Here is a 17,636-nt window from a genome sequence, read left to right as displayed (position 1 = left end):
TGGCACTGCACTTTCTGCTGCAGAAGGGCTTGGTGGGGTGGGGGGACGTGGTGGGTGACTTTCTGGGGTTATGCTGTGGCCCATAGCTGAAAAGACCCTTCCTGTTTTTATAATTTGGGGAGGTTCGAGATAGTTTCACTCACACTACGTATTATTAAAGTTAAGCCCTTTTTTTTTGCCAGTGTGACATCTGTGGATCAGGATGCCAGGAATTCACACAATAACTATTTGGGAGCTGTTTAGCTGTTCAGAAAAGTCAGCTGAGCCCAGAGACATGACCACTATTATGGGTATAAGCAAAAAAACAGTGCTTGGAGAATACTGCTGGTGGATCAGCTTGAGACAAATAAGCTTGGTGGGTGCTGAGGGGTGGGAGGTATCAGGACACAGAACTGAAAGATACTTAATAGTTTTCTGTAAAGTGCATAATTAAATAACTAAATCACACCCTTTTCAATAGATAACATGTTGCTAGTAACCCCCTAAATCATTCAGGTGCCACATGCCTCTATGGGAAACCAGCTCCAAACCAACAAATGCAATGATGTCTCAGACTCCCTATTCAAATACATACCATTATAGACTGTTTGTTGGAAGGAACCTCAAGGATCATTTGGTCCAACCCTTCTAATATCATAGTTTATATGATATGTCTCAGCACCCTGTTGAGCTGAGACTTTCCAAAATGGGGGAATCCACCCCTGGGAGACCATTCCAATGTATGACTGTCCTCACAGTGAAAAATTTTCCTTTTGCATTTAATGGAATCTCCCCAGGAGCAACTTGTACCCACTGCCCTTTGTTTTGTACATGTAAATGCTTGTAAACAGGGACTCTCCATTGTCTTTGTAGCTGCCCTTGAACTACTGGAACGTTGTAATATAGTCTCCCCTATTCTCTTCTCAAGGCTGAACAGACCCTGTTGTCTCAGCCTCTCCTCATATGAAAGGTGCTCCACTTCTCTGATCATCCTTGTGGCTCTTCTCTGGACCCTCTCCAGACTCCCTGCATCCTTTTTGTACTGTGGGGACCAAAACTGGATGCAGTATTCCAGGTGCAGTCTGAGAAGCTCCAAGTAGGGTGGGGTGATGGCTTCTTTGTCTCTGCTGGTTATGCCTTTGTTGATGCAACCCAGCATCTTTTTGGCTTTCTTTGCTGTTGAAGCAAATGGTATTTATTTAATTTTTTCTGCAGCAAAACCAATGTATTTTCTCTATTTAATTTCTGCACAGCAAAACTGGGTTTCATTCACTCTGAAGCACAGTCACCTGTAAAGAATGTGAACAGCTGAGCCACATTTCTCCAAAAAGAAAGGCATGTGCCTGTACTGTAACCTCACTCTACAGCACCTGCAGACATTTCTTTTGAGAAATCTGCATTACCCAAAACAGGACGAGTGATCAGATCTGTCAGAGTGGATCCTGCATCAATTTCTACCAAACCAACTTCATTAAGAATAGCAGTGGGCATGTAGCTGAGATACAAAACCAGCCAGAGCCAACAACCTGAAGGCACACACTTTCCAAGGAGAGCTGTGTACTCCTGCCCAGAGCAAAGCATGTGGTAGAGACCCACTCACTTTATGTTGGATCACCACAAAAAGGGTTTTCATATCACTGTTGGGCTACACATCTCATGAGTACCCCATATTAGCTGTTTAGAGCATTCAGTGTGGCTTCACAGGAGAGGAATTGTTGTGAACCTTTGTACTGTAGAAAGATCCCCACACAGCTTCTTTTGTCTGGGGCAGGCTTTTGTAATTCCTCCTCTTGTTCCAGTACATGGTGGTCTTCCCAGTTCTTCCACATAAAAACAAAACAAGAAAATAAAATGCCTTCTCTTCCGACAGTTGCTGTGGTAACCTGAAAAAACCACATATCCTAAGGAAGCGAAACTTCTAGGAAGAGAACTGCAAGAGTAACACACACACCCCCCTTTAAAAAGAAGGAAAAAAATCAGTCTTGTTTTGCTTCTAATAAAGTGAGGAAATCACTTGACTTCTGCTCGTTCTGACTAATTTCTTCTGCCTTTGCAAAGGAATGATATTTGCTGTTGGCCTGCCCACAGACAGCACCTTGTCAGACCTCTGGCTTCAACTTGATTCTGCAAGGTCTTGGCTGGGGGTCCTCAGATTCTCCTGGGCTAAGGGTTTTGTCCACCATCCTGTAGGTTCAAGCATTAGATGTTTGGTTCTATTTTCCTCTTTCAGTCTGACTGGTGCCATGCTTCAACTTAATTAAAATATTTGAATCACAGAAAACCCTGTGTTCCTGTTGTTTCCTGCTCATGAGGAATGAGCCTATGCTGAAAATACTACTTATAATTATAGGGCTGAAGCTGGCATTCTGATACCAGATCCTGAATTATAGGAGTATGAAAGGCAGAAGTACTCCTATGCCTAATGTAGTCCATGCAGAGTCAGTTTGTTATTCCCCCATGGGTACAGTCCCACTCCAGAAAAAGGAATCTTAATCCAGTAAGTACAGAAGTTAACCATCCCCTTTTTGGAATGAAAAGTAAAACTGTGTCACAGCTTTAAATCCTGTCACTGAGCACTTCTTGTGCTGTCACCTGTTGCCTGTGGGACAGTCTGAAGCTCATGGCAATTTAATCTCATTCTCAGGTCAGGCATCAAGACATGCTTGTGTATACCTCCTCTCACCCTCTGGATATGCTCCTAAGCACTCCCATTAACAGCAGTGTAATGTTGGCCAGCCACTGAATTTGAGCACAACTGCTGTTCATGGAAGTTGGGTAAGTAATAATTTGTTTCTGTGTGTGGCTCCAGAAAATTTTGTCAGAAAGTGCACACACACACAAAATAAACCACATTTGGATGAGACTAGGAGGATGGCAGCACTCACAGGGTTATCTGCAACGTGGAATATAAAAGGGATGTGCAGGAAGGATGGATAGTCCCAAAGGACACAGACGTCTTCCAGATGAAAGTAGCTTTTGTTATCAGTAGCTTTTATTGCTGCTCTACAAATTGTATCTGTCGTTCACTTTTAAAAGGACATAGAGGGCAGGCATTTGCATTTGACAAATTTTTCTTGGGTAGAGGTACTGCACAGCAGCTGCTCTTCAGCAGAAAATGAGAAACATATATTAACAGTGTTTCTTTAAAGAAATACTTTTACTGAAACATTTTAGTCCTTCTTGTGTGATATGTAGGGTTACTATTTTCCATATTTAAGCTTTGATACAAAAATAATTGGCAGCAATTAGACCTTAGACAATAAGATGCTGAGTAAGTATGTGCTTCATCCCCTTGCATCTTTGTGATCTTGCTGTCTCATTGTAGAAATAAAATATTACAGGAAAGCATGTGTTTTCTTGGCCACTTATTGGTTTGATTTATACCTAACAATTGAGATTGGTGAGATTCATTTAAAATACATGCAGAGTACCTGCCACATACTGTTAATCAGCTTGCTGACTCAGGCCTTGTGAAGGTTGCTCCGGCCAAAGATTCACTCTCAAGTCCTCAACTGATGCAAATGCAACCAAAGTGATGCAGCAAAATTATCTGAATTTGGGAAGATGCCAGGACCAGCTCATGGGGCTGAAGAAGCCCAAGGGCAGGTAACTCTTGCTTCTTACACTTGCAATGTCAACCATGGATAGAAATGCAAAGAAAGTTGAATGAGCCTGTGGTTCCAAACCTGTAATGTGTCATGACACCTGTCAGCCCTGTTTTTTCTGTTTTCCTCATTGGTGTAGTGGAAATGATAGGGTTACTTGCCTTCTGCCATATACAAGCAGGCTATGAAGACTTCTGAAAGCTGTTTCCATACTATCTGCATTTTATCCATGTGTCCTACCCTCTCCACTCCACTGCTACACCTTTTGTCCTCACCAGTTATAGTCTCCACCAACTATCATCTCCCAGACTGCATCTGCATTTGGGAGGAACTTCATCTAAAAGTCTAAAGATCTTTCATTGTTTGAAAGTCATTTTAGGGTTCCCTTTTGCCAATATGCGTGCAACTCCCCTAACAAAGATGTGATGATTCACCCTCCTGTCCACATTCATGAACTATATACTTTTCAGGGTAGGAAGAAGCTTTTGTACTATATTTCTAGTTAAATTCCTCCTTTTTGGCAACAGGCTTTATATTTATGAGTATCCATTACTTGTAAACAAGAGATAAAGTTGTTTTCATCTTAAGGAAAAAAATGACACTATCTTTTGTGAGTGCAACCAGAATAGCTGGCAGGTTTCACTACTTCAGATTAGATCATTAATCTCTTAAAAAGAAATAGATTATTGAAACAGCAGCAGTCACGAACCAGCCAACATGCATCTCCAGCTGAAACAGAAGAAGTATTGCAGAGTCCTCCTGGGTGCAGGACCACCTAAAGGCCATGATTGTCATGGAAGAACCAAGCCAGAGCTCAAGGACAGAGGCTTTGCTGTGAAGGCAGCCTGTCTTGGGCAGCAGCGTCAGAGGTAAGGTCTCTGCATTGCAGTGACAACCCCTGCCAGGTGATCTGGGTTAAAACCACAGTGTTGAGCTATGGAGCAGGAAAAACCAGCTGGGGGCAGAGAGGGGAGGTATTTCCCTTAGCTGATACTCCACCAAACCTCAAGTTTTGGAAAATGCTGATCTGAAGGTGTCTGAGTAGCTTTGGTGTAGCTTTCTGAGAAGAATCTGAGAGGGGTGGGAGCGGGTAATGCCTGCCTTGGGGTAATAGGCTCTCCAGTTATTCAAGTATTCTTTGGTAAAGGAAGCAGACATTCTACATGCCTTTAAGTAAGTAAAAATTGCATCCAAGGTTCCTGGTTCCATTAATAATTGCTCCTTGTAGCTATTTGAGACCCAAAGATTTCATCAAGCCACTTAATAAGTCAAAAAGCAGTCAGAGATCCCAAGGCTGGAGCCACCTCACCAAAGACCTCTTGCCTAGTAACTTTTAAAAATCATTTCTGCCATAAAGACATGGAGCCTGCACTCTGCAGTGAAGGACAGAGCCACATTTCCAGCCTCAGCTAGTAGATGTGTAAACATGGGAGATCAGAGCCTTTACAAAGATGCTTAGTTAGCTCATTCTACTCTGTTTGCCAACGTGGTGTTGGAATAAATAAAATGCTTGCCTATTGCTCAACAGTAGTAAAAAAATTTTGCAGAGAAAGAGGGACTGAAGTTTTATCCACCCCCACAAACAGTGAAAAGAAGATGAACTCTAAAAAGCAGCTCACACCTCTGGATTACCTGCAAACAAAGTAGAGTGGGCACTCTTCCTTTTCTCCCATTATATGCACCCTTCAGTTAAAAACATTTTTGTATTGTGTAAGCCAGATGCAAAACATCTCTTCCTCTTTCAGTCTTTAGTTCATGTGACAAGACAGTTTCTTCTGAACACCTCTAGTGAGAAGGAGCCCTTGATGAAATGAGCTACTAACTAAAACATCCTTTCATGCTCCTCTGCGGTGGTTTGACTGCAAAAGGTTTGCAGGCACTGCTAGAGCACTGCTGGGACTGTTCTCCTCCTCTCTCCCTCAGGCTGATTCTGTGAAGTACTGAGCCCTCCTATAGACAATGGGAGTTTAAAAAGCCCTCAACATCCTTCTAGCTTTGGCTACCTTATAATACAGCCATTAATGTATGCACAACCTATTTTTAGAATCTGTAAAATGTTTTCTGGGTAAAAAAAAATTCTTGAAAGACCCCTTCTTCTCCCTCAGAGTTGACATTGAATTTGATTTAATAGAAGACCCTAAAATTCTTTCCATTAAAAAGTGTATTATAAATGCTCAAGGAGCTGTAACTGCAGCTGAAAGCTAGGTATATTCCTGCCAAAGGGTAAACTAGCTTCATCTAATAAGAGAATATTTCTACTGGAACAATTTACCCTTTATAACCCTTTTTCCTGGAGACAACATAGAAAGTATATCTTTACTATGTTTCCAGCAGAGCAAAATAAATATACCTGCAGGTTACTAAAAACACCCATTGACATAAAAATATGCAAGACAAAATTTATCTGAGTTTTTGGATTATGAGCCTAGTGCAATCAGCCAGTTGGGCAATAAAAAGTCTGCAGTACTGGCCTTCAGTATGGTTTGTAATGATCCTTCATATGGCCTAATACTGCAGATTTCTATTGCATACTGAAATAGAAATCCCTAAAGTGTTCAAAAGCATGAGCATTATTATTCTGAGTCTGCAGAAGGGGAGAGAGAGCCACAGAGCAGAGAAAACGCTTTGCCTAGGACTGCAGAAAGACGTCCTAAGGGTTGAATATTTGTAGCACTTGACACAAAGACTAGTATAGAAGCTTTAGAGAACATTTTGGTTTGCAAGAGAAAGAAAATCACATTGCACAGGTCCACCAGAGCTGTAGATGCACAACAGAGCTATTTGCACATGCAAAGAAACCTTGGCTTTTTGTCATGGTTTAACCCCAGCTGGCAACTCAGCCCCACTCAGCAGCTTGTTCTCTCCATCCCAATGGGATTCGGAAGAGAGTAAGAAGAGGAGAAGTGAGAAAGCTTGTGAGCTGAGACAAAGACAGCTTATCAGGCAAAGCAAAAGCCATGCACACAAGCAAAGCAAACCAAGGAATTAATTCATTACTTCCCATGGGCAGGTAGGTGTTCAGTCATCTCCAGGAAAGTAGGGCTCCATCACACCTAATGGTTACTTGGGAAGAAAACCACCATCACTCTGAAGATCCTTCAGCTTTATATGCTCAGTATGACATCATATGGTATGGGATATCCCTTCAGTCAGCTGGGGTCAGCTCTCCCAGATGTGTCCACTCACATCCTCTTGTGTACTCCCAACCTACTCTCACACAGTCTGAGAGGCAGACTGGGCTTAGACTCTGTGTTGGTACTGCTCAGCAACACCTGAAACATCCCTGAATCACCAACACTCTTTTCAGCACAAATACAAAACACAGCCCCACAGTAGCAACTATGGAAAAAAATAACTCTATGCTAGCCAAAACTAGCACAGTTTTTTCTTTTTTTTTTTTTTTTTCTTTTTTAAAGGATGAAGCTGCTCTAGTATTCTTCCATTTCCCCCCTCCCCCCCATTAATGTGAAGAAAAATCACTCAGTTTAGAAATGGTAGGCAGAGGATAATAACTTCAAGCTGGGCATTTTTTTGCTATTGTTGTTAGCAACTGGAAATATTTTTTCCTTTGCTGTTGATACACTACCCCAGAATAAACAATTGGCTTTGTTTTAGATGCTGAAAACTCTGGCTGTATCCTAGCCAGTGTTAACTCTCCTTAAAACAGATAAGAAGTCCATCTGACCTGCAATTGACTACTTGGCTTCTTAAAATTAAGGGCACACTAAGTGCTTAGCTATGTAAATACAGAGCCCTTCAACATCTACTCAAGGAAAGGAGAGGTTCTCAATGAAAGAACTACATAAGGAAGTCACAGCAACAGGAATGCTGAGTATGAAAGACATACAGGATTGAACCCTGAGCCTGATGAACAGGTATTACTGAACTGCATTCATTCTCACAGCATCATCCATCAGATACAGCTCATCAGGGTTTGTTGCTTGGAATGCTTCAAATCAAAACAAGCGTGAGTGATTTGATGTGTCCACATGGCATAATTAGAGATGTAAACAATGACTGCCATTGCAGAATCTAGAGCAATATGCTAAGTAATTACCTGAGTTATTCCAGTCTGGCTCTATCCTGCATCATTAGTGTAATTATGGGAATATAATTCAAGCCCATCATACCTTTGATAGTTCAGTTTGTGAACAACAACCTCATCATCAATTTTTATGATGTTTCCTTGTATGACCTTTTCCAGGGTGGCCCATGCTTTCCCCTCATTTTTTGTTATCTGAGCCACAGAGGAAAGACCCAGTAACAAAAACAAGGTTAATTATGCTTTTATCAGAATGGCTTCAGAAGGGATTCCTTCTGAGAAACAACAGAGTGGGGAGTCCATTCATTCTGTTCCCTTCCTCCTTAAAAACTAAAGTAAAATCAGACAATGAACGTCTCTATTTACATTTCAGAGTTCTTTTCATGCCTAATATGACCATGTCAATGTACCAAACACGAGTGAAGCGTGAATAATATGTGACTATTTTTCCTTTTTTTGCCCTATATTGCTCAGCACTCTATTTTTCTAACTCTTCCCAAGAGCTAGAAAGAAACCATTTCCCTGACCCCTTCTTCTTTGTTTCTTTTTTCTTCTTATTCAGAACAGATCTTGTAGTGAACCTGTTAGGACTATTGTGCTGTATTCATCAGTTCTACTTGGTGCAGCTCATGTGTGAATTGAGGCTCTTTTCTGTATGAGAAAAAATATTCCCTTTTATAATAGTGTTCTAAGTCAACTACTGTGTTAGCTTTATGTATTTTTTCCCTTCCAGCCAGACATATAATTAAGTATTTTCCCTAAAGCCCTTTTTATTATTTGTCATATTATAAAGACCAGAGTACCTTAAACATACCAATGGTTTGGTTCACATATACTTAACAGACACTGAAAAAGGTTATGAAAGGTAATATAGCATCCTCTTCCAATAAAGGACAAGAACTGATGTACAGTTCTTATCACTCTCAATATAAGGAGGTTACCAAAGAACCTACAAAATTTTTTTGTGTTTGTATAGGGCAATGATGGATTTTACCCTTAAACAAATACAGTCAAATACTTCAACCAAGGGTTAATCCTCAGCTGAACACACTGTGAAGTCTCAGAGGAACATGAAGAATGAAGCAAAAGACATTTAAGTACAGGCTGCTAGGAAAAAAGAACAGCTTCTACCCATATTAAAAATGTTTGGGATTGATTGCATGGATGCTCCAAACAAAAAAATCTGCTGGGTTTCAACATTAATGATATCTTGCTTGTTTTATTTGGGAGAAAATGGGATGCAAAGCCAAAATGAGTGTTGCCTGGGTCTTGTTTCCATACAATTCAGGTGTAAAGCTCATTTAATTCCTGTGCTAATACCAAATTAGACACCAAATTAGACCAGGTAAAAAGCCTGCAGAAGCCTCCTGCTTTCAACACACACTATTGTCACATCCCATGGGACAGAGCCAACAAAAACTGCAACATGGTGCACTGACCCAGCTCATCTCGTGGGAGAGGAAGGGTCTTTATGGTCAATGTCAGAAGTACAGGTTCTCAATTTCTGCTGCCAGCAGCAACTATGCAGCAGAAATTGCTGCAATATCCCACTGCAAGGTTACTGTAAATGCAATGCATCTTTTCCTCAAGGCCTCCTAGCATAGTTTTATCCCTACTTATCACTATATGAGCCCAGTGAAGTCTTTAGTCCAAGACCATCTCTTCTGTTGCTTCAGTGAAACTAATACAAATAGAAATTAATTGTACTAGAAGTTGGCAATTGTGCATACAATCATTGACCCCAGAAAGCAACTGGAAATTAAGATCCTTTAAGGAGCCCTCCTCTAGAAAGTCTAGGTTTTAATGGGAATAGTTAAAAATAATCTGATTTTTAAAAAATTAAAGATGCAATACAATAAGCAAAGAATGATGTAATACAGGCTTCTTATGGAAAATGCATGTATTGTCTAAGCAAAACCCAAAATTAACAAAATTAAAAATCATAAATACCTAGAAAATAAAAAAAAGGTTTCTGAAGAAGTCTAGTAGGGAATTTACCAATAATGGCTGAAAACCTTATTTAACTTCATTTCAGGGACTAACTGTCAAAGAGATTTTCTCAGCCTCTGTAGATAGGAACTTCTGCATGAACAGGGATTCATTGCTGCAGGAACACCATTTTGGTGCCAGAAACTTCTTTTATGTCACCACTGATACCAAATCATTTAATTATATAAGGCAAAAGACAGGATAATACAAACTTATCTTAAACTAAGAATGGTGAAAATTGTATCTACTGGACAGTTTGTTGATCAGGTTGCTTCTTTTCAGTTGTTGCCTGCAAAACACTAAGGTATAGGTTTTTTTCTCCTGTCACTTAGGATTCTCAGTTGTTTTATTTCCCATTTCCATAACTCAAACTGAGATAACAAAAATTGCCTAGCATGGTCAGTTGTAGCTGCTAAAATAGTACTTATATTTTTTCTCCTCCCACTTTCAGTGAACATCCTATGTTAATCTTTGTTATCTCATGCTAACTACTGCCCTTAGACCTACTAAAAAAGTTCAGATTAAATGAGAGGTACATACAATTAGATAGATGTTTCTTACCCAAACAAGAGAGGCACATTCCACTATCACATGCAATTTTCTTTGAATTCCATTTATTTTTGGAAACCATTTGCCAGTATACATTCCCATGCATGCCCTGTTTCAAAGAAAAAAAAAAAGGTAATGGTTTCATGAAGATCTGTTTTCTTTGTATTTCAGTTGTTTTCTCTTAAAAAAAACAAAACAAAACAAAAACATAATGCTGCTTGTGCAGTGAACCTGGTGTAAAAAAAGGTCTGGCATTTAAAGCACTGTTAGTGTTGTAAGGATACTGATTTCTTGGAGGGTTCCAAAAGCAAAGCAAAATTCATTAGCAGCTACAAAAAATTTCTCATAGTTCAGCTTGCAGGTCTGGATGGGAATAGAGGGGGAACAGTCTTAGTGAGGACTAAAGGTAAGGGGATGCCTTCTCCTTCACTCTTAAATATATTCCTCATAGTAACTGGAAGTTTTCCTGTCTCTGAACATTTTGGAGTGACATAACTACAGGAACACAGCTTCACTGGTGTAAATCACTAGGGAGTTCTGATTGCTCCTGTGTTCAACTATGCATCACCACAATTAAACACAGACGCCAGACATGCAGACTTCAGCACAGAACTGGAGCTCCATGGTAAAATGCTTCCATGGGACCAGAATTTCAGTTTTCTTTTCCTTCTAAAAGGAGTCACCAGGAGGATCTAGAGAAGACAAAGGCATCTGCACAGATGAAAAAATAGATGAGAGACCTTGGGAAAAACCTACAGGGAATAAGAAAACTGACAGTCTAAAGCTTCAAAAGCACAGCAGCTTTCTTGTCTTTTTAGCTGCACAGAAAAATCAATGATGGGGCTTTATATCCTCCTGTCCTGAAAGGAAACAAGAAACACAAAGGCAAAACAGCATAAATACAAGCCATCTGCTTGGGGGGGAGCTGCCAGTCTCATAGTTTCCAATAGGCAATGGATGGACACAAGTCTGTCCTTCTGGCAGGTGGGGCAGTGGCAAGCCTTTGTTCCTGCCTTTCCCTGACCCACAAATGCCACCTTCTTTCAAGTAAAAAGTTGAGCAACTTTCCACTTTAGGGTGGCTTGATTCCACCATACACTAGAAAAGGCCTTTTCTCCAAAGTAGTTAATAGCATAGCTATTTTATATACAGCCAGCCCCTTGTGTAGCAGCTGACTAAAACAAGGGAAACTCTTTTGACTTCCTCTCCTCGACAGTTTTAATTTTTAAAAAGTGGATCTGTGTGCTGAAGGGTAGAAATTCAATTGCCTCCTAATTGTTTCCCAGCTTCCCGTCAAAAAGTCTGGACCTATATCCCAGGAAACTTATCACTCCCTATCTGAGGCAGGACTTGGGAGAACAATGGCTGGCTACAATCAGTAGTGCTGCAGCTTGTTAAAATACATCTTTGCGTTGCTTTTTTCTACAGAGAAGTGCCAGTATATAATAGCAGCACGTAACAGCTACAGCAGAAAGATGTTAGTAACCCTAAGTGCTGAAAATCACCAACTAATTTATCTTTTAGCTTCTCTGCCAATTGCTAGCAAGAATTATCTCCCTTTAAAAAGAAAAATAGATGAATGGAATATAAAAGATTAAAAATAAATTTAGCACAGTGCTGCTCAAAACCATGGCACAGTGTAGTTTCAAACAGAGGAGCGAATTTTTTCCAGTGCCATAATTTTTTATCTTTACTTCAGTTCCAAGGTTGGTAACACCTGAGATGGTGAAATAGGTTGGCCATACAATCTTTATCATATCATTCTCAATGTGATATGAAAATCTTCAAAACTGATAAGCAGCTCTTGGTGTAAGCCCAAAGGCTATTTTTCTTGTACTAGTTTTCCAAAGCTGTATTTGCTACTCAAATGAGTTGGCCTAATTTTACAGGAAAAAGAAACCCTTCTTTGCCTCCTGGAGCAATGACAAAATTGTCCAGCATGGAAGACAGAGCCTGAGTAACTACTCCTTCATGTGGTTATCACCATGAGACAAGAGACCACAACACATGATTAAGGGAAATAAATATCAGAATACATAACAGACTATGTCCTTCTATGAAGCTGCCATTGTCTCTAGCTTACTTCCCCCCATTGTCAGCATAAAACTACTAAAAATACATCATGCTTTCCAGGTTGCTTCAATACGTATGATAAGATCTCCCCTATAAAGGTCTTCCCCTTCAAATCCTGCTTAGATTTCCTCTGATAGTAGGGGATATAAAAAAAGTAGTATATTTGAGGCTGACTTCTTTGAGAAGGTGAAGTGTCATCTCTTATTTTTCTCTCACATTGCTGACACTCAGTTGAGTCTCTCACTCAGTGCTGGGATCCTCAAAAGATTCCCACTGATTCAGAAACTTGAAGAGCAATTCTAAAACCAGTGAACAGGACTGGTGGCCCAAACACTGTTTGTCTGGCTTGAAGGCAGAACCACACACTGAATCAGTCCTTTGTTCTGCATGAAAGCATGAAGCATAGATATGGCTGTAAAAGCATCAGCATTTTACTTGGGAAGATCCAGTCAAATCACAGCACACCAGATAAATTAAGAGGCAAAGTAGAGCACATCCTCTGTCCTGCTGAGAAACAGGAGGTTTGATGATCAAATTGTCTCAAAATCAGACTGCTTACCAGAAGCATCTTTGCATATGAATGTCTGCTGCCTACCCACAGGCACTCAAGCTTGACCAAGTCACACAGCCTAAAAATGTCAGGATCACCAAGGAAATTGTGTGAAAAAACAGGAATAAAACCCGTATTGTCGTATCACTACAAGACTTGCTTTCTTCCTTTGTTACAGTAATTAATTTTGCACAGATTTAACAAGCTAAATCTTAAAGTCCTCCCTAAAACAGATTTGGATCCAAACTGCCCTGCATACTGGCTGGCATAACTGAGGTGCAAATTCAGACTTTCATTCTTCTTCATTCCTTTCCCCGTAACCCTGCTTCTCCTTCAAAATAAAGTGTAGATAGACGCCAGTTACCGAATTAAGAGTTCATTTCTATGTGAGTAATTAGAAGTGCATTTTTTTTGCTGTACTTTCGGCCTTATTAATAGCACCATGGTATTTCTCAAAAATAGCAGTGACTTTAACAACTAGTGATCATTATAGACATACAAGTAACACTTTGCTTTGCTTTTCCTAATAGGATTCAAGAAACACAGTGTGCAGTAGAAACCCCTGTTGTGCATCTCAGTCTCCCACAGAGATCATTACCAGGACATAAGCCTTTAACAGGAGCACCATCACCACCTTTCTGTTCCCAAGGAGAGGAAAGACCAATGGAAGGAATTCATCACTGTTATTAGGCTACAGGTTTCAGAAAGGATCACAGAGCAATTAACTCCCTAAAGAAATGGTCTTCAGAAAGCTCCAGGGCTTGCTACTGTGCCAGGGAATAATATCCTGAGGAACAACCCCTGGCTTCAGTACTGGCTGAGGACTTGGGGGTGGAGGTGAGCAGTGACCTGGGCACCAGCCACAGCCTCCCTGGCAGCCAGGAAACCAGCAGCATCCTGGGCTGTGCCAGCAGCATCCCAGGCAGCAGATCAAGGGCAGTAATTATTTTCTTTTCCTTGGCATTTATTAGACTGCACCTGGAAATGACATCCTGTTGTGGCCCCAGGAAGAGAACAAGGACAGTACAGGGCAGGGTGAGGAGCTGGCACCCAGATCTGTAAGGAGAGACTGAGGGACCAAGTCTTGTTCACCTTTGAGCAGGGATGGCTTCATGGACCTTATAGCAGACATCCAGCACCTCTGAGATGAGACAAGGAGAGAGGTGCACAGGACAAAGACAATGGCCAATAATGGAAAGAGGGATAGAAGAGGGAAAACTCTTCATTGGGACAGTTGTTGCCAAGAGAAGTTGTGTAACTTTAGTCCTAAGAGGACCTCAGGACCTGACTGAATAAAGCCCCGAGGAACCTGCTCTAATCTCAGTGCTAATCCTGATTTGGGCAGGAGGTTAGACTAGAGACCTTCTGAGATCTCTTCTAACCTAAACGGTTTTATAAAAAAACTACAAAGTAATAAAACTTGCAATACAAACATGAAAAAAAAAATCTATCCCCTGTCAAAGTAGAACTGCAAAGTTTTAGAAAGTAGGATTTTTCAGATACAACGCCCAGAAATGAAACCAAACACCCCACCTCTTCCTCAACAACGTGTAATACTGAGCCATTATACTAAAATCTACTTTAGATATCATTATCTCACACTTAAACTTGGTCCTCACCAGTCACTCCTGAGATAGAGATTAATGCATTTGGGATCCTAAAGAAAGAAATCCTCTCCTTTCTTCTGGCAGGTATTAATAGCAAAGCAAAGAAGGGAAGTTATTACTGAAGTTTAAATGCTGTTAAAGCTTTTGAAATAGGACTTTTGCCTGTTTCTTCCAAGAAAATCCCCCCTCTGCTCTACTAACACAGAACCAGACTAAATCCACTGGTGTCAACCAGGGAGATTCTTATCCTGTTTACACTGGCCCAAGTAAAATTCCTCTTGATCTGCACCACAGGGACTGATAAATACATGCAATGCCGAGTCTTAGCATACAAGACTGTGCAAAAAACCAAAAAACCAAAACCAAGCACCTAACAAACCAATCAAGCTTGGTACTGCTTAAGGAGAAGGAAAACACATCAGAAGAAAGCAGTTTGTGCATATTGCTCTTTATTGGCACAGGTAGGAGGCTTGTAACACCCTCAGCTCCTAAATTTCCATGCCACATAATCTGGCCAAAGGGGCCTGAGGTATCTGAGCAGGGAAGGTTGCTCTCCACCATCTGCACAAGGAATTCTAAAGTTGTCTCAGCTGTGCAGGGATATGTATGAAATGTCTAGAGTGTGCACTGCATGCCCATCAAAGGGCCAGACAGGGTGCTGCCCTCTCTCAGAAATGAAAGGAGTCAGAAAACACTTGTAGCTCAGACTGCTGCAATAGCTCTTTTAACATTGAAAAGCTTGGGACTGGCTTAATTCTTCATAATGACCTGAACTGATGACTGACTTGAGAGAGATGTTCAGAGCTAGGTCCCACACAAAGAAGAGCTTTTATCTACGACCTGGGTGTATTATATATTTTTGCTCTGGAAAGACCATCCATATGGCAGCTTTCAGGGTGAACTCCGTACTAAAAACTTACCTCCTTTTTTATGCTTTGAAATGCTACACTGTTTTCAAATTAACTCCCATTCCTGCTTGACTAATGCAGGTTTCAATACTCCTTCGTATACATCTATATTTTTAAAAGCATTCCAGAATGATCCCCTTACACCTCACATGAAAAATACTTTGGGGAATTTGTAGGAGGATTAGAGCTTTAACAACAACAAACATAATAAAGTATTAAAATACTATAGGGTCTTTTCAGAAATCAGCCTTTCAAAATGTGGCATTTTCTTTGGCACTTCTGTGGTAGAAAGCCCTTCCCATGCGTTTTCTCTGCTTTGAAGTCTTAGCACTTTTGCAAAATAGGAAAAAATTGAATCTGGAGCATATGGCCTGTAATTATATACTCCATCATTCAAAATAAGGATGAATAAAGAGCACATGCTTCCTGGAGTCCTAAAGCTGTAGTGGTCATGATGATGAAGGAGATGATAAAGTCCTGGGATAAAATTCCAGCTTTGCTAAAGTTGACAGGAACTCTGTCATAAGATGTCACACATAGGATTTCACCCCAAGGGGTTGAACCTGGCCTTGTGTTGGTGTAGGCTTTGTTTTAATGTTGGTGTGCAATGATGAACAACTCCCACTTTTGAAAGGGAAAAACCCTGGGTGCAAAATTATTCTTTTCTTCTGTCTTACCCACATAAAAAGAAGCATTCAAGGCTTTAGTTAAGTAAATAATACAGGAGTTGTAAATAAACAGAAAATACATTTTTGTAATTTTTTGTTCAAGAGGAACAAATTTCAGTTCATGGAAATACTTAGCAGCCTGTAATTAAAAGAACTTTGCAAAGCTTTTCCTTGCAAAACACAAGAGATGTTAAGCTTTTTCCTTCAGAGAAAATATCACTCACTATAAAAAAAGCTACAAATGGGGCTAATGAAGAATTTTATTTTGTGCATGGACTGCACTCTTTTCAGGAGTTTGCTGTGTGTCTCCAATGTATCCTTCTAGACAGGGGAAGATGTTCCAGAAACAAACCTACTGTTTCTACTGGAGAAGAAGGCCAATGATCATGAACAACTGTGTAAAACAACGATTAAAATAGCACATACATTGAAATAGTATATACATCCTAGTAAATGGATGTATAAAAGGAAATATTAGCACTCTGAGGATTTAACCCTTCCCTTTGTTCTACTGTTTCCTGTGTGAATTTTTGTGGTTCCTACTAATAAACAATGACAGAAAGAAGAGTAGAGAATCACCTTTAAAAAGAGAAATCCCATTGCTCTCTTAAAAAGAGAAGTTTGTCTGCGAAAAATGTGTTGTACACAAAGAAAGGCGAAGGAAGTCAAAAGACAAAGCAAAAAGACAAAGCAACAGCTTCTCTTGTCATGGTGGGAAGCAAAAGAAAATGGATGGTGTATTTGCTCTCAGCCCCTTGCATACCATCCCAAACCATGATGCAATAAAGATATCAGCTGCATTTAGGAGCAATTTCACCTTCACTATATTTTAAATGAAAACTTTCATGAACAGTGCCTCATTACAACATATTGCCATGCCTGTGCAGCATCATGCCGTACAGGCATCCATAGTGATACAATGAAGATCAGTGATACAGGTCAGACATGATGAGTATTTGCTTCTTAGTTCAAAAGGAAGCACATTTTAATGCCACTGCTGCTTGATCTTATGACATATTTTGTTAAGCATTAATATCTTGCTTGCAAATGATGTTTTGCGTCATGCCCGTAATTCTGGTTGGATCAGATTGCCTGCCATGGATTGTTACCAAGACCAGCCCAGAAGTGATACAGCTTTGGAAAAGATTTTTTACAAGTCTTTCAGGTCTTTTCTTCAATTTCTCATCATGTCTGGTACAGGACTGTAGCTACAGTCCAAGAGCACCTGTTAATACATTGCATTTGGCAAAAATTTACATACTCTTTTGCAAAAGGCAATGTTATATTGTTATGCTTGATTGTGCCTTGAGAAAATATCAGCAAGATACTACAAACATTTCAATTTTATATTCATTCTCAGAGACTTTCTTCTTAGGTAGTTCTCATGCCCCATAATTTACCTTCATTTAAATCTACTTTCCAGGATTAAACCTCAAATTCCCTTGCTGTACCCAAAGAGAACTAAATGTACCAGAAATGTTAAGGCCTGTAATATCATTATCTTCTCTTCTGCCTTGTTTATGGTAATTCCCTGTCCTGTGATACATGATGGAGTCATTCCCTTCAAAACCAAGATGGGACAGTATAGAAGGGAACAGGTTCTGTTAAACTGTTGCTGTGCTTTAAATGGCACATAACTTTTATGATCATTGACTGTGAGTAACAA

Source organism: Calypte anna, chromosome 2 (assembly GCF_003957555.1).
Source record: "Calypte anna isolate BGI_N300 chromosome 2, bCalAnn1_v1.p, whole genome shotgun sequence".
NCBI lineage: Eukaryota > Metazoa > Chordata > Aves > Apodiformes > Trochilidae > Calypte > Calypte anna.
This window is presented reverse-complemented; position numbering follows the sequence as displayed.